Source organism: Ranitomeya imitator, chromosome 1 (assembly GCF_032444005.1).
Source record: "Ranitomeya imitator isolate aRanImi1 chromosome 1, aRanImi1.pri, whole genome shotgun sequence".
Taxonomy (NCBI): Eukaryota; Metazoa; Chordata; class Amphibia; order Anura; family Dendrobatidae; genus Ranitomeya; species Ranitomeya imitator.
In genome coordinates, this window is record NC_091282.1 from 362807589 (window position 1) to 362826631 (window position 19043).

The following is a 19043-nucleotide window of genomic DNA, read 5'->3' on the forward strand; positions in this document are numbered from 1 at the left end:
ATCGTTGTCGGTGTGTTGGTTCCCGGCTTCGGGTTGGGGATTTGGTCTGGTTGTCTTCCCGTCATGTTCCTATGAAGGTTTCTTCTCCTAAGTTTAAGCCTCGGTTTATTGGTCCTTATAGGATTTCTGAGATTATTAATCCGGTGTCTTTTCGACTGGCGCTTCCGGCCTCTTTTGCTATCCATAATGTCTTCCATAGATCTTTGTTGCGGAAATATGTGGAGCCTGTTGTTCCCTCTGTTGATCCTCCGGCCCCTGTGTTGGTTGATGGGGAGTTGGAATATGTTGTTGAGAAGATTTTGGATTCCCATTCTTCGAGGTGGAAGCTCCAGTACCTGGTCAAATGGAAGGGTTATGGCCAGGAGGATAATTCTTGGGTTTTTGCCTCTGATGTCCATGCTGCTGATTTGGTCCATGCCTTTCATCTGGCTCATCCTGATCGTCCTGGGGGCCCTGGTGAGGGTTCGGTGACCCCTCCTAAAGGGGGGGGTACTGTTGTGAATTCTGCTCTTGGGTTCCCTCCAGTGGTTGTAGGTGGGAATGCAGTTGTCTCTGAGTCACAGACCTGGCCAGGTGTATCGGATGATTACAATTTGACTGGGATATTTAGTGGGCAGGATCCTTTAGCCCTTGCCAGTAGTCAATGTTCCTTGTGAAGTGTTTGATCACTTTCTGGCTTCTCCTGCTCGCTGCCTATTTCAGCAAAGATAAGTGTTTGGTTTTTGTTTCTGTGGCACACTGCCAGTGTGCTTGTTTCAGTTTTATTCCTGCTCTGATTGTAGGATTCACTGGAGTTGCAGATTTACGCTCCTACATCTTTTAGTAAAGATGTAGGAAGTTTTTGTATATTCTGCTGTGGATGTTTTGAAGGGTTTTTATACTGACCGCACAGAACTCTGTCCTATCCTGTCCTATCTAGCTAGAGTGGCCTCCTGTGCTAATCCTGTTTTTCTGCCTGTGTATGTTTTTTCCTCTCCGACTCACCGCCAATATTTGTGGGGGGCTGTCTATCCTTTGGGGATTTTCTCTGAGGCAAGATAGTATTCCGATTTCCATCTTTAGGGGTATTTAGTTCTCCGGCTGTGACGAGGTGTCTAGGTGTGTTAGGTACACTCCACGGGTACTTCTAGTTGCGGTGTTAAGTTCAGGATTGCGGTGAGTACAGTGGCCACTTTCTCCAGTGAAAGTTCTCATGCAGCTCCTAGGTCACCGGATCATAACAGGATGCTGTCTGGCAGCTAATGATCCAGCAGTGTCCGTCTTTTTATTTGTGCATAAAAGTGCCGTCAGCCACAGTTTTGTGCACCTCTGAAAAGATAGACACTGCTGCCTTATTACAGAGTCTGCCTATGGGGGGCTGCCTTATTACAGAGTCTGCCTATGGAGGCTTCTTTATACTACAGAGTCTGCCTATGGCGGCTTCCTTATACTACAGAGTCTGCCTATGGGGGGCTTACTTATAGAGCAGAGTCTGCTTATGGGGTGCTGTCTTATACTACAGGGTCTGCCTATGGGGGTCTGCCTTATATTACAGGGTCTGCCTATGGGGGCTGCCTTATACTACAGAGTCTGCGTATGGGTGGCTGCCATATTCTACAGAGTCTGCCTAAGGGTGCTGCCTTGTGCTATAGTCTGCCTATGGGGGCTGCCTTGTACTATAGAGTCTGCCTATGGGGGCTGCCTTATGCTATAGAGTCTGCCTATGGGGGTACATTATACAATATAGAGTAAGCCTATGGGGAGTGCATTATACTATATTGAGGACTATCTGGTGCATTATACTATATGGAGGCTATCTAGGGGGGCATCAAACAGTGTGGAGATTACAGTGAGAAGGTCATCATACAGTGCTGGAGCCATCAAACAGTTTGGGGGCTACTAAGGGGTCAGTATACTGTGTGGGTGGTACTATACAGTGAGTGGCATTATACTGTGTATAAGAGATATTAAAAGCACAGACGCACCAAAAAGTCACCAATAAACTGTAAATAAAATCAATAAAAAATAAATTAAAGAGAGTATATATACCGTTACAGTGATTGGTGCTCTGTGAAAAAGTGAGAAACCACTATGCAAGAAAAAGCAAACCCAATCAATATATGGATAGCCAGAAAAGCACCAAGCAGAAAGTAGATATAAAAATGCCTTTATTAAATATAATTGGCAAGATAAAAACAAAACATTTGTGCGCACAACAGGACTAAAAGCAGTACATATAGTTGTTCAATAAATTAATGGTAATGGCCGACCCAGTTTATATATAAAAGAGTAGTACTCCCCTCAAGTGAAAGTTTTTTATTTATTTTTTTAAAAAGTGCAAAATATGAACAAAGTAGTGTGGATTAAAATAACTCATAAGTAAAGTGTATCAAAATATGTAAAAAAATCCACATAGCAGTGCAAAGTGGAAATGTGCAATGTGCAATACTGCAATTAGTGTTCCATGACACAGCAATGTGCATAAAATGGGAGGTACACGATATCTACCTTTCTGGGTCCCGTAATAGCGCACCCCGATGCGCGTTTCGGATTTTATTCTTCGTCAGGGGTTTATTAAATGTAAAGTGTTATGAACTGGTGATTTAGAACCACAATGGACCTGGTGGTTAAGAGCACAGAAAATGACCTGATAGTTACTAATAACATAGGACGAGCTCTGAGACGTGGGAACTCTGCTGACCGCAATCCCTAATCCTATTAACACCACACTAGAGGTAGCCGTGGAGCGCTACTGACCAGACCTAGGCGCCTCGGCACAGCCTGAGAAACTAGCGAGCCCTGAAGATAGAAAAATAATAATAATAATAATAATAATTTTATTTATATAGCGCCAACATATTCCGCAGCGCTTTACAAATTATAGAGGGGACTTGTACAGACAATAAACATTACAGCATAACAGAAATACAGTTCAAAACAGATACCAGGAGGAGTGAGGGCCCTGCTCGCAAGCTTACAAACTATGGGGAAAAGGGGAGACACGAGAGGTGGATGGTAACAATTGCTTTAGTTATTCGGACCAGCTATAGTGTAAGGCTCAGGTGTTCATGTAAAGCTGCATGAACCAGTTACCTGCCTAAGTATGTAGCAGTACAGACACAGAGGGCTAATACTGCATAAAGTGTATGAGAACATGATGCGAGGAACCTTTTTTTTTTTTTTTTTTTATTTATTATAAATAGGCCACACAGGGATCGTTAGGTTAATGCATTGAGGCGGTAGGCCAGTCTGAACAAATGAGTTTTTAGGGCACGCTTAAAACTGTGGGGATTGGGGATTAATCGTATTAACCTAGGTAGTGCATTCCAAAGAATCGGCGCAGCACGTGTAAAGTCTTGGAGACGGGAGTGGGAGGTTCTGATTATTGAGGATGCTAACCTGAGGTCATTAGCGGAGCGGAGGGCACGGGTAGGGTGGTAGACTGATACCAGGGAGGAGATGTAGGGTGGTGCTGAGCCATGGAGTGCTTTGTGGATGAGGGTAGTAGTTTTGTACTGGATTCTGGAGTGGATGGGTAGCCAGTGTAATGACTGGCACAGGGTAGAGGCATTGGTGTAACGGTTGGTGAGGAATATGATCCTGGCTGCAGCCTACCTTGCCTCAGAGAAATTCCCCAAAGGAAAAGGCAGCCCCCCACATATAATGACTGTGAGTAAAGATGAAAATACAAACACAGAGATGAAATAGATTTTAGCAAAGTGAGGCTCGACTTACTGAATAGACCGAGGATAGGAAAGATAGCTTTGCGGTCAGCACAAAAACCTACAAACAACCACGCAGAGGGCGAAAAAAGACCCTCCGCACCGACTAACGGTACGGAGGTGCTCCCTCTGCGTCCCAGAGCTTCCAGCAAGCAAGACAAACCAATATAGCAAGCTGGACAGAAAAAATAGCAAACAAAAGTAACACAAGCAGAACTTAGCTTATGCAGGGCAGACAGGCCACAAGAACGATCCAGGAGAGAGCAAGACCAATACTGGAACATTGACTGGAGGCCAGGAACAAAGAACTAGGTGGAGTTAAATAGAGCAGCACCTAACGACTTAACCTCGTCACCTGAGGAAGGAAACTCAGAAGCCGCAGCCCCACTCACATCCACCAGAGGAAGCTCATGGACAGAACCAGCCGAAGTACCACTCATGACCACAGGAGGGAGCTTGACCACAGAATTCACAACAGTAAAGTGGGCACTTATTGTTATAGGGGAACTCAGGTTACTGTGGCTATCAAAGGGGCACACAGAGGGCACTATTACTTTCTAGGGGGTAAAATATGGACACTGTTTTCTAGGGCACTTGCACCCGGCATTACTATATTATAGAGGGGTGCTTTAGAATTTAGAAGGCACAGAGAACCACACAATAGGTGCAGTACCGCCACATATGGCAGCAGTGGCTCAGTATTGGGATATCAGCAAGATGAGGAGTTTGTGCAGGTTGGGAATAGATGGTGATGGGGCTGGAATATGAGAAGTGAAACGTGTCTTTGTTGTATTCTCTGCAGATGAGTCCTTGCTGAAAGCAGTTGTCATGTCGGACTGGGCCAGATGGAAAAGATGGGAAAAGTGAACTATTCCGTCAGAAAGAACGTCAGTGGTAAGTCACCATTTGTGACTGTGCGTGATCTGTTATATGTTCTGTAGGACTGGTATCTACCACTGACCATATGGCGGTAATATCCATGTTGGTCTTTATATAGAGATTATTTTCAGCATCATCACTGTCATCTGCTGAGGTTCTCCTCCAGTATTAGGGTGCATTACCGAGTTGTAATCAAGGTTACCTGGCTAGGGGCCCACTGAGAAGTTAAGCCCCCTGAACCAAAACCCTAGCTACGCTTCTGCTGTGAGCTGATCTGAGGGACACCCTGCTGTGAAAAAGGTTGTTCTTCCCCATCTCCTCCTCCTCTTCATCATCATCATCTTTCCAAACTGTCTCTTGCCTGGACAGTTGGGTACCTAGCCGATGTTGGGACAGTACCCACCCTCCGAGCACTGTGTGGACGACAGGCTTGATAACTGTGTGAATTGGCTTTACTCCTCCTACCTCTCATCTTCATCCTGTGCCACCACCTCATCCATCATGGCCTGAATTGTGTTTTCCAGCAGGCATATAAATGGTATAGTAACGCTGATGATGGCGTCAACAGTGCTGGCCATATTGGTGGGATATTCAAAGCAGTGCAACAAGGCACATATGTCCCGCATGGAGGCCCACTCATTGGTGGTAAAATGGTGCTGTTCTGCAGTGCGACTCATCCGTGCGTGCTGCAGCTGAAACTCCACTATTGCCTGCTTCTGTTCGCACAATCTCTCTAGTGTTTGCAAGGTGGAGTTCCATCTTGTTGGTAAATTGCATATCAGTCTGTGAGCGTGAAGGCAGAAGTGAAGGTGCAGCGTGGACAAGCAGGGTGAGAACGTCGAAAGTGTGCACACACTGCTTGCATTTTCTGCAGACTCTCCGACATGTCTGGGGTGTTTTTAGGAAGCTATGCATCACGTAGTTTAGCACATGTGCCAGGCAAAGGATGTACGTCAAACCGGCTAGGCCTAGAACCACTATGAGATTTTGCCCATTATCGCACACAGGCAGTACAGGCATTAGGTAGGTTCACCCGAAGCAACCACTCATCTGTCTGCGGTTTGATCCCAGTCCACAACTCCAGCACGTTGTTGGATTTGTCCCTCAAACAGAGGAGTTTAAGAACAGCCTGCTGTCATTTCCCACTGGCTGTGCTTAACCCCTTCCCGACATGTACTGTGCTAGTACTGCTCTGTGGGAACTCTGTTCCCGCAAACCACAGTACTAGTATGGCGGCATGATTGCACGGTCAAACGGTGAGTGCCACGGCGATTGCGTGCGGGTGTCAGCTGTATGTGACAGCTGACACCCCGCAGCAATGACCACGATCAGTGCTAGCACTAATCATGGGCATTTAACTCCTCTGATGCCGATGTCAGTAGTGACAACGGCATAGAGAATAATCGCACAGGGGCTTCCTGCGCTCTCCCACCAGAACAACGAGATACGATCACGTTGTTCCGGTGATCTCCATGGAGACCCTGGATCCAAAATGGCCGTGAGGTCCTTCCGGGTCCTTCAGTGAGGAGGCTTGTTAGTGCCTACTAAGAGCAGGCGCCGACAAGCCTCCTACACTGCCTGTCAGATTGCTGACCTGACACTGTGTTATGCAAAGTGTCAGATCAGCGATCTGCCTTTATATAGTAATGTCCCAACCTGAGACAATGTTATAAAGTTAAAAAAAATATTAGAATGTATAAAAATATTTTTTACAAAAAATCCTAAATAAAGAAACAAAAAATAAATAAGTATTTTTCCAATAAATCCATTTATTTATGTAAATAAAAAAAACAATAAAAGTACACATATTTGGTATCGCCACGTCCATAACAACCCGTTCTATAAAACTACCCCAATAGTTAACCCCTTCAGTGAACACTGTAAAAAATAAAAATAAAAAATGAGGCGAAAAACAAAAAATGCTTTATCATCATACTGCCGAACAAAAAGTACAATAAAATGGGATAAAAAAGACAGATATAAATAAAGATGGTACCTCTGAAAACGTCATCTTGTCCCACAAAAAACAAGCCACCATAGAGCTCCATCAACAGAAAAATAAAATTTTTATAGCTCTCAGAATAAAGCGATGCAATTATTTTTTATATAAAATATTTTTTACTGTATAAAAGCGCCAAAACATAAAAAAATTATATAAATGAGGTATCGCTGTAATCGTACTGACCTGAACAATAAAGCTGCCTTATCAATTTTACCACACGTGGAATGGTATTAAAAAATTATTTTAAAAGAAGCAATTCCTGAATTGCTGGTTTTTGTTCATTCTCCCTCCCAAAAATTGGAATAAAAAGTGATCAAAAACTCTCATGTGCCCCCAAAATGGTACCAATAAAAACGTCAACTCGTCCCCCAAAAATCAAGACCTCACATGATTGTGTTGGCTAAAATATGGATAAATTATAGCTCTCAAAATGTGGTGATGCAAAAACTAATTTTTGCAATAAAAAGCGTCCTTTAGTGTGTAACAGCAGCCAAGCATAAAAACCGCTATAAATAGTAAATTAAACCTCCATTTATCATTTCCTTAGTTAGGGAAAATAATAAAATAAAAAAATGTATTTATTTCCATTTTCCCATTAGGGTTAGGGTTGGGGCTAAAGTTAGGGTTAGGGTTGGGGCTAGAGTGGGGGTTAGGGTTTGGATTACGTTTATGGTTGGGGTTAGGGTTGGGATTAAGGTTAGGAGTAGGGTTGAGTGACTTTTACTTTTATAGGATCGGGTCGGGTTTCACGAAACCCGACTTTTTCAAAAGTCGGGTCGAGTGAAATCGGCCGATCCTATAAAAAAGTCGGGGTCGGCCGAAACTCGAAACGCAATGCAGTGCATTGGGTTTCCAATGGTTCCCAGGGTCTGAAGGAGAGGAAACTCTCCTTCAGGCCCTGGGATCCATATTTAAGTGTAAAATAAAGAATTAAAATAAAAAATATTGCTATACTCACCCTCGGACGCGCCCTGGTACTAACCGGCAGCCTTCCTTCCTTAGAATCAGCGCGTGAAGGGCCTTAGATGACGTCGCGGCTTGTGATTGGTCGCGCGACCACCCATGTGACCGCTCGCGCGACCAATCACAAGCCGCGACATCACCGAAGGTCCTTCAAGCGCTGATTCTTAGGAAGGAAGGCTGCCGGAAAAAAGCAGAGCGCGTCCGAGGGTGAGTATATTCCTATTAGGTATATACTCACCCTCGGACGCGCCCTGCTTCTTTCCGGCAGCCTTCCTTCCTAAGAATCAGCGCTTGAAGGACATTCGGTGACGTCGCGGCTTGTGATTGGTCGCGCGAGCGATCACATGGGAGGTCGCGCGACCAATCACAAGCCGAGACGTCATCTAAGGCCCTTCACGCGCTGATTCTAAGGAAGGAAGGCTGCCGGTTAGTACCAGGGCACGTCAGAGGGTGAGTATAGCAATATTTTTTATTTTAAGTCTTTATTTTACACTTAAATATGGATTCCGATACCAATTTCTGATATTGCAAACATATCGGAACTCGGGATCGGAATTCTGATACCAGATTCAGAAGATCGCTGACCTCATGGCCGACCCCACACAGGGGTCGGGTTTCATGAAACCCGACTTTGCCAAAAGTCGGCGACTTCTGAAAATGGCCGACCCGTTTCGCTCAACCCTAGTTAGGAGTGTGCCAGGGTTAGGGGTGTGGTTAGGTTTATGGTTAGGGTTGGGATTAGTTAGAGGTGTGTTCGGGTTAGGGGTGTGTTCGGGCTAGGGGTGTGGTTAGGTGTTGTGAATTCTGTTGTCGGGCTCCCTCCTGTGGTCATGAATGGTACTTCAGCTGGTTCTGTCCATGGACTTCCTCTGGTGGGTGTTTCTGAGTTTCACAGGTGACGAGGTTAATTCGTTAGCTGCTGCTCTATTTAACTCCACTTAGATCTTTGCTCCATGCCACCTGTCAATGTTCCAGTATTGGTCTGTTCACTCCTGGATCGTTCTTGTGACCTGTCTTCCCAGCAGAAGCTAAGTTCCAGCTTGTATTTCTTTGGTTTGCTATTTTTCTGTCCAGCTTGCTATTTAATTTGTTGTCTTGCTTGCTGGAAGCTCTGGGACGCAGAGGGAGCGCCTCCGCACCGTGAGTCGGTGCGGAGGGTCTTTTTGCGCCCTCTGCGTGGTCTTTTTGTAGGTTTTTGTGCTGACCGCAAAGTAACCTTTCCTATCCTCGTCTGTTCAGTAAGTCGGGCCTCACTTTGCTAAATCTTTTTCATCTCTGTGTTTGTATTTTCATCTTTACTCACAGTCATTATATGTGGGGGGCTGCCTTTTCCTTTGGGGAATTTCTCTGAGGCAATGTAGGCTTTATTTTTCTATCTTCAGGGCTAGCTAGTTTCTTAGGCTGTGCCGAGTTGCATAGGGAGCGTTAGGCGCAATCCACGGCTATTTCTAGTGTGTTTGATAGGTTTAGGGATTGCCGTCAGCAGAGTTCCCACGTCCCAGAGCTCGTCCTTATTATCAGTAACTATCAGGTCATTCCGTGTGCTCTTAACCACCAGGTCCATTATTGTCCTGGGATTAGGGTTAGATGGGTATTCGGGTTAGGGGTGTGGTATGGGTTATGGTTAGGGTTGGGATTAGGGTTAGGGGTATGTTGGAAATAGAATTGGGGGTTTCCACTGTTTAGGCACATCAGGTGCTCTCCAAACGTGACATGGCGTTCAATCTCAATTCCAGCCAATCCTGCGTTGAAAAAGTAAAACAGTGCTCCTTCCCTTCCAAGCTCTGCCGTTCACCCAAACAGTGGTCTACCCCCACATGTGGGGTATCAGCGTACTCAGAACAAATTGGACAACAACGTTGCAGTCCAATGTCTCCTGTTACCCTTGTGAAAATAAAAATTTGGGGGCTAAAATATAATTTTTGTGAAAAAAAATTTTTTTTTTCACAGTTCTGCGTTATAAACTTTAGTGAAACACTTGGGGGTTCAAAGTTCTCACAACACATCTAGATAAGTTTCTTGGGGAGTCTAGTTTCCAATATGGGGTCAATTGTGTTTTTTTTACTGTTTAGGCACATCAGGGGCTCTCCAAACATGACATGGTATCCGATCTCAATTCCAGCCAATTTTGCAGTCAATAGTCAAACTGCCCTCCTTCCTTTCCGTGCTCTGCCATGCACCTAAACAGTGGTTTACCCCCACATATGGTGTATCAGCGTACTCAGGACAAATTGTACAAGAACTTTTGGGGTCCAATTTCTCCTGTTACCCTTGGTAAAATAAAACAAATTGGATCTAAAAGTAAGTTCTTTGTGAAAAAAAAAGTTAAATCTTCATTTTTTTTTAAACATTCCAAAAAATCCTGTGATGCACCTGAATGGTTAATAAACTTCTTGAATGTGGTTTTGAGTACCTTGAGGTATGCAGTTTTAAGAATGGTCATATAGGCCCCTCAAAGTCACTTGAAGTGTGAGGCGGTCCCTAAAAAATGGTTTTGCAAATTTTGTTGTAAAAATGAGAAATCGCTGGTCAACTTTTAACCCTTATAACTTCCTAACAGAAAAAAATTATGTTTCCAAAATTGTGCTGATGTAGAGCAGACATGTGGAAAATTTTATTTATTAACTATTTTGTGTAAGATGACTCTCTAATTTAAGGGCATAAAAACTAAAAGTTTTAAAATTGCGAAATTTTCAAAATTTTTGCAAAATTTCCGTTTTTTCCCCACAAATAAACGCAAGTCATATCAAAGAAATTTTACCACTGTCATAAAGTACACTATGTCACGAGAAAAGTGTCTCAGAATCACCAGGATATGTTGAAGCGTTTCAGAGTTATGACCTCATAAAATGAAAGTGGTCAGAATTGAAAAAAATGGCCTGGTGAGGAAGTTGAAAACAGGCTTTGGGCTGAAGGGGTTAATATGGTGGTGAAGGTGTTCCTGTAACCAAATGAGGAGGCAGTGGACGAAGAAGAGTAGGAGGAGGGAACCTGGACAGATAAATGTCCAGCAATACTAGGCGGAGGTAGGACATGAGGTACAAAGCCTAGAGCCTCTGCCCCAGCTGTCAATATGTTTACCCAGTGGGCAGTTAGAGAGATGAAACCACCCTATCCTTGCTTTTTGGCCCACATATCAGTGGTTATTTGGACCTTACCACTCATAGGCCATGGCTCGTGGGTGGCTAGGTTGCTATCTCCACTCTCTCTAGAGGATTTGGAGGAAGGAAAGCTGAACACTTCCATGGGCGGTGTGGAAATGATCGATGACACTAGTGGTGGTGATGCTGTCACATCTTCTAAATGTGCTTAGGTTCACAGCATTTATGCTTCGCTTCAGGGTCTGAAAGCACAGAGTGCAAACCACCTGTCTCTTGTCAGCAGCAAATTGATTGAAGAAATGCCATACCAGGTAGCTCTTTTGAGATAATAGCAGTTATCAGTAGTGTTGAGCGATACCGTCCGATACTTGAAAGTATCGGTATCGGATAGTATCGGCCGATATCCGAAAAATATCGGATATCGCCGATACCGATATCCGATACCAATACAAGTCAATGGGACATCAAGTATCGGAAGGTATTCTCATGGTTCCCAGGGTCTGAAGGAGAGGAAACTCTCCTTCAGGCCCTGGGATCCATAGGGATGTGTAAAATAAAGAATTAAAATAAAAAATATTGATATATTTACCTCTCCGGCGGCCCCTGAACTCAGCGCGGGTAACCGGCAGGCTTCGTTGTTCAAAATCAGCGCTTTTAGGACCTGAGAATCACGTCCCGGCTTCTGATTGGTCGCGGGCCGCCCATGTGACCGCCACGCGACCAATCACAAGCCGCGACGTCACCGCAAGCTATTAACGCGCTCATTTTTAAAAATGAGCGCGTTAATGGCTTTCAAAGACGTAGCGGCTTGTGATTGGTCGCGGCCACGCGACCAATCACAAGCCGCGACGTCACCGCAAGCTATTAACGTGCTCATTTTTAAAAATGAGCGCGTTAATGGCTTTCAAAGACGTAGCGATTTGTGATTGGTCGCGTGGTCGCGACCAATCACAAGCCGCGACGTCACCGCAAGCTATTAACGCGCTCATTTTTAAAAATGAGCGCGGTAATGACTTCCAAAGACGTAGCGGCTTGTGATTGGTCGCGTGGCCGCGACCAATCAAAAGCCGCTACGTCTTTGAAAGTCATTAACGCGCTCATTTTTAAAAATGAGCGCGTTAATAGCTTGCGGTGACGTCGCGGCTTGTGATTGGTCGCGTGGCCGCGACCAATCACAAGCCGCTACGTCTTTGAAAGCCATTAACGCGCTCATTTTTAAAAATGAGCGCGTTAATAGCTTGCGGTGACGTCGCGGCTTGTGATTGGTCGCGTGGCGGTCACATGGGCGGCCCGCGACCAATCAGAAGCCGGGACGTGATTCTCAGGTCCTAAAAGCGCTGATTTTGAACAACGAAGCCTGCCGGTTACCCGCGCTGAGTCCAGGGGCCGCCGGAGAGGTAAATATATCAATATTTTTTATTTTAATTCTTTATTTTACACATCTCTATGTATCCGATACCGATACCCGATACCACAAAAGTATCGGATCTCGGTATCGGAATTCCGATACCGCAAGTATCAGCCGATACCCGATACTTGCGGTATCGGAATGCTCAACACTAGTTATCAGTAGCCTGGTGGGCAGTAGCAGTTAATGTATTGGCTAAGGGCTGCCAGTTGTGCCTTTGCACCTTGCTCCCTCTTTTGTTGCAGTGTAGCCACTACCTTTTCCTCCAAACTGCGCACGTTACTAGGATGGGGTCTAGGACTGCATCATCCCCATCATCATCTTCCACCGACTCCTTAACCATGCCCTCCTTGCCAGTCTGCACGCTGCATAAAGACGCTGCAGTTGGCAACTGTGTTTCGTCATCATCTGACATGTGCTGCGGTGGTCCCCATGTGCACTAGCCCTACCATGTACTCATCATCCAACCTAACAAGTGGTTGAGCATCAGTGCACTCATTCTCTTCCACTTCTGTAGCAGGGGAAGTTGGATGAGCCATGGATCCCCAGCCAGTAGAGTCATCAAAAAGCGGAAGAGCCTGCTGCATGACTTGGGGCCCAGAGTGCTTGGCTGATTTGCAAGGGGGTGAGGTGGAAATTGGAATGCCGTGGTCCTCAGGTGCCAACTGTGCACTTTTTTGCACTGGTCTGGGTATAAGATAATACTAAGAAACTGGAGCAACTCTCAGCCATCCAATCTGACACTTTTACAACATGTTGTGGCCTCACCATTCATACAGCGGTATTTGAGCTTACAAAAGGATGAATAGCATCTTGCCGCCTGCGTGCACCAGAGGAAGATGTTGGAATTGTGCACATAGCAGGTACAGAACAACCAACTACTCTCCCTGCATCAGCTACACCAAAACCACCATCAGCAGCTACACCAGCAACATATCGGCCATGTCCATGTCCCTTATTTGATGCTCTCCTCATTTTTGGAACTTGATTTTGTAAACACTACTTGCAAAGAGAAGGCTGAAGAGTAGATTTATTTATTGGCATCAGTACTAGAAAAAACACAGCAGTCCTGAGAACCTACGTCTTTGGCAAGTAGACAGCTGATGGCAATTATTGATTTCCCAGAATAATTTTTTGGATCTAGAAATGGCAACGACGATGCTGATGCGATATGTTGATTTGCAAAACTACTAGAAAACAGACACCAGGCCTGAAAAGGTATTTTTATGGCCTAGAAATGGCAACAAGATGGCTGATGCAATGTATTGATTTGCAAAACTACTAAAAAACATACACCAGGCCTTAAAAATAATTTTTGGGGCCTAAAAATGAAAACTCACCAACACAAAAAGAGGACTTAAAAATCCTCCAAAGAATTGAAAAAAGTCACAGAGAAAAATGCAGAGATGTTTACCTGCTGAAGCCTCCAACCGAATGCACTAGCAGGGTGGGGCGGACACGATTAATGATGGCAAATACACAAATGCAAAAAATACCGATGAAACAACCAGTGTCAATCCAGTGTTGGCTGTTTGGCATTAGTGCACAAAAAAATAAGCGATACTAGTCTGTATGTGGCGTTGTTCACACAAGCAATGCAAAGCATCTGGTTTACGGCCTATTACTGACGCAGATATATGCGGGCCGTCTGCATTTTTCTCTGTGACTTTTTTCAATTCTTTGGAGGATTTTTAAGTCCTCTTTTTGTGTCGGTGAGTTTTTATTCTAGGTTTAGCGTTAGGACTGGCAAAATGTAAGGACCCTTGACGTGGGTTGCCAGCTTACGTATTGAGGCCCCAATATAAACTAACACCTTACATACATTGATATGTGTTTTTTTTTTTTTGCACTTTATCTTGCAGGGTGCGGGCGGACCAAGATGGCTCTGTAAACTGTTGGCCTCTATTCACATAGCATGCATTAGGTGGCACTGGACGGCCGGCATATATCTGCGTCAGTAATAGGCCGTAAACCAGATACTTTGCATTGCTTTTGTGAACAACGCCACATACAGACTAGTATCGCTTATTTTTTTGTGCACTAATGCCAAACAGCCAACACTGGATTGACACTGGTTGTTTCATTGGTATTTTTTGCACCTGTGTATTTGCCATCATTAATCGTGTCCGCCGCACCCTGCTAGTGCATTCGGTTGGAGGCTTCAGCAGGTAAACATCTCTGCATTTTTCTCTGTGACTTTTTTTTGGGGCCTAGAAATGGCAACGACACATCTTATGTGATATATTGATTTGCAAACGTACTAGAAATCACACACCAGGTCTTAAAAATTATTTTTGGGGTTTAGTAATGGCAACAAGAAGGCTGATGCGATATATTGATTTGCAAAAGTACTAGAGAGCAGACGCCAGGCTTTAAAAATTATTTTTGTGGCCTACAAATGGCAATGCGATATATTGATTTGCAAAACTACTATAAAACAGACAACAGGCCTGAAAAAGTATTTTTGGGGCCTAGAAATTACAATAACAATGCTGATGCGGTATATTGATTTGCAAAACGATTAGAAAGCAGACACCAGGCCTTAAAAATTAATTTGTGACCTAGCAGTGGCAACACAGCTGATGCGATGTATTGATTTGCAAATCTACTAGAAAACACACACCACGGCTAAAAATTTTTTTTTGGGTATAGAAATGGCAACGAGAAGGCTCATGTGATATATTCATTTGCAAATCTAATAGAAAACAGACATCAGGGCTGAAAAAGTATTTTTGTGGCCTAGAAATGGCAATGAGAAGGCAATATATTGATTTGCAAATGTGGCGCTCCTGTGGTCCAGTCACCACAGAGGTACTGCACCTCAGACGAGGTGTGGTGCTCCAATCTCAGGTAAGGAGGGGGGCATAATCCAGGACCCCCAAACTTATATCCAACACCAGACCTCTCAAGGCCAGGGAGGGACTAGGTAGAAGGTGTGAGTGGATAGAGTGACAGTTAGAGGGGTTGTCATAGAAACAGTAGGAGGAGTCAGGAAAGGTCTATAAAGTTAGTCAGTCTGTGGTGAGGAGGAGAGCCGAGCAGACATGAGAGACAGTTGGAGCTGGGGATTTGAGCAGTGAGGAGCTATTTCCAGTACCAGCAGACCGAGAGAGAGAAGTTGCAGAAAGTGACAGAGAAAGAAGGGGTCCTAGGGGAATGGGTAGTGAGCAATCCACCCGTGTGGTCCGCATCCACGCTGACCATTGCCAGGTGGAGGGACCAGGTCGTAGTGGGGAACCGGCCCTCAAGACTCTTCTGCATCACCATCTGCCCCAGAGGACCTGAACTGCAGCGTCAGCCACCATCTCATTGCTTAATACCACGGGTGGCATCACGAACTATCCCATATAAACGTTATTTCCCCTTTTATCATCATTTTCATTGGACGCCCAGGGCCACGGACCAGGTCACTGCTGCCGTGACACATCCCTTTAAGAACCAGCCCAGTATCGAGTATCCCCACAGCCCTGGCGGGCACACCACAAGTCTATTAGAAAGCTTACACCAGGGCTGATAAAGTATTTTTACGGTCTACAAAGGCCAACAAGATGGCTGATGCGGTTTATTGCTTTGCAAAAGTATTAGAAAACAGACATCAGGTCTTAAAAATTATTTTTGGGGCAAAAAAATGGCAAAAGATGGCTGATGCAATGTATTGATTTGCAAATTTACTAGAAAACAGGCACCAGGGCCGAGAAAGTATTTTTATGGCCTAGAGAGGCCAACAAGATAGCTGATGCGATATATTGCTTTGTAAAGGTTCTGGAAAACAAATATACCACACCTGAAAAATTACTATTGGGGCCTATTCATTGCAATTAGATGACTGATGACAATTATTTATTTCTTAAGGCCACTTCACATTAAGCGACGCTGCAGCGATACCGACAACGATCCGGATCGCTGCAGCGTCGCTGTTTGGTCGCTGGAGAGCTGTCACACAGACAGCTCTCCAGCGACCAACGATGCCGGTAACCAGGGTAAACATCGGGTTACTAAGCGCAGGGCCGCGCTTAGTAACCCGATGTTTACCCTGGTTACCCGCGTAAAAGTAAAAAAAAATCAAACACTACATACTTAAATACCGCTGTCTGTCCCCGGCGCTCTGCTTCTCTGCACTCCTCCTGTACTGGCTGTGAGCACAGCGGCCGGAAAGCAGAGCGGTGACGTCACCGCTCTGCTTTCCGGCTGACCGACGCTCACAGCCAGTACAGGAGGAGTGCAGAGCACAGCGCCGGGGACAGACAGCGGTAGGTAAGTATGTAGTGTTTGTTTTTTTTTACTTTTACGCTGGTAACCAGGGTAAACATCGGGTTACTAAGCGCGGCCCTGCGCTTAGTAACCCGATGTTTACCCTGGTTACCAGTGAAGACATCGCTGGATCGGTGTCACACACGCCGATCCAGCGATGTCCACGGGAGATCCAGCGACGAAATAAAGTTCTGGACTTTGTTCAGCGACCAACGATCTCCCAGCAGGGGCCTGATCGTTGGTCGCTGTCACACAGAACGATTGCCTTAACGGTATCGTTGCTACGTCACAAAAAGCAACGATATCGTTAACGATATCGTTATGTGTGAAGGTACCTTTAGACTAATAGAAAACACACAGCGGCTTCAATTACAGTACTCACACAAGCGGGGAGTGCAAAGTTCACACATCGCCTTCAATGACAGTACTCAAACAGGTGGGGGGTGCAGAGGGTACACAGCTGCTTCAAAGACAGTACTCCCACAGGCGGGGGGTGCAGAGTACCCACAGCAGCTTAAAGGTCAGTACTACCACAGGAGAGGTGCGCAGAGTACATACAGCGGCTTAAAGGACAGTACTCCCGCAAGAGGCATATGTAGAGTACATACAGCAGCCTAAAGGGCAGCAGTCTGTTATGACCTGGTGGTAAGGAGAATAATGGACCTGGTGGTTAAGAGCACACGGAATGACCTGATAGTTACTAATAATATAGGACGAGCTCTGAGACGTGGGAACTCTGCTGACTGCAATCCCTAATCCTATCACACACACTAGAAATAGCTGTGGATTGCTCCTAACGCTCCCTATGCAACTCGACACAGCCTAAGAAACTAGCTAGCCCTAGAGATAGAAAAATAAAGCCTACCTTGCCTCAGAGAAATTCCCCAAAGGAAAAGGCAGCGCCCACATATAATGACTGTGAGTAAAGATGAAAATTACAAACACAGAGATGAAATAGATTTAGCAAAGTGAGGCCCGACTTACTGAACAGACAGAGGATAGGAAAGGTAACTTTGCGGTCAGCACAAAAACTACAAAAAGACCACGCAGAGGGCGCAAAAAGACCCTCCGCACCGACTCACGGTGCAGAGGCGCTCCCTCTGCGTCCCAGAGCTTCCAGCAAGCAAGACAAAAATCAAAATAGCAAGCTGGACAGAAAAATAGCAAACCAGAGAAAAACAAGCAGGAACTTAGCTTCTGCTGGGAAGACAGGTCACAAGAACGATCCAGGAGAGAACTAGACCAATACTGGAACATTGACAGGTGGCATGGAGCAATGATCTAAGTGGAGTTAAATAGAGCAGCCAGCTAACGAATTAACCTCGTCACCTGTGGAAGGAAACTCAGAAGCCGCAGCTCCACTCACAACCACCAGAGGAAGCCCATGGACAGAACCAGCCGAAGTACCATTCATGACCACAGGAGGGAGCTTGACAACAGAATTCACAACAGTACCCCCCCCTTGAGGAGGGGTCACCGAACCCTCACCAGAGCCCCCAGGCCGACCAGGACGAGCCAAATGAAAGGCACGAATCAGATCGGCAGCATGAACATCGGAGGCAAAGACCCAGGAATTATCTTCCTGACCATAACCCTTCCACTTGACCAGGTACTGGAGTTTCCGTCTCGAAATACGAGAATCCAAAATCTTCTCCACCACATACTCCAACTCCCCCTCAACCAACACCGTGGCAGGAGGATCAATGGATGGAACCACAGGCGCCACGTATCTCCGCAGCAATGACTTATGGAATACATTATGGATGGCAAAAGAAGCTGGAAGGGTCAAACGAAACAACACAGGATTGAGAACCTCAGAAATCTTATACGGACCAATGAAACGAGGCTTAAACTTAGGAGAGGAAACCTTCATAGGAACATAACGAGACGACAACCAAACCAAATCCCCAACACGAAGTCGGGGACCCACACAGCGCCGGCGGTTAGCGAAACGTTGAGCCTTCTCCTGGGACAATGTCAAATTGTCCACCACTTGAGTCCAAATCTGCTGCAACCTATCCACCACAGTATCTACACCAGGAGAGTCCGAAGACTCAACCTGCCCTGAAGAGAAACGAGGATGGAAACCAGAATTGCAGAAAAACGGCGAAACCAAAGTAGCCGAGCTGGCCCGATTATTAAGGGCGAACTCAGCCAAAGGCAAAAAGGACACCCAATCATCCTGATCAGCAGAAACAAAGCATCTCAGATATGTTTCCAAAGTCTGATTAGTACGTTCGGTTTGGCCATTTGTCTGAGGATGGAAAGCCGAGGAAAAAGACAAATCAATGCCCATCCTAGCACAAAAGGCTCGCCAAAACCTCGAAACAAACTGGGAACCTCTGTCCGAAACGATGTTCTCCGGAATGCCATGTAAACGAACCACATGCTGGAAAAACAATGGCACCAAATCAGAGGAGGAAGGCAATTTAGACAAGGGTACCAAATGGACCATCTTAGAGAAGCGATCACAAACCACCCAAATGACCGACATCTTTTGAGAGACAGGGAGATCCGAAATAAAATCCATAGAGATATGCGTCCAGGGCCTCTTCGGGACCGGCAAGGGCAAAAGCAACCCACTGGCACGAGAACAGCAGGGCTTAGCCCGAGCACAAGTCCCACAGGACTGCACAAAAGAACGCACATCCCGCGACAAAGACGGCCACCAAAAGGATCTAGCCACCAAATCTCTGGTACCAAAGATTCCAGGATGACCAGCCAACACCAAACAATGA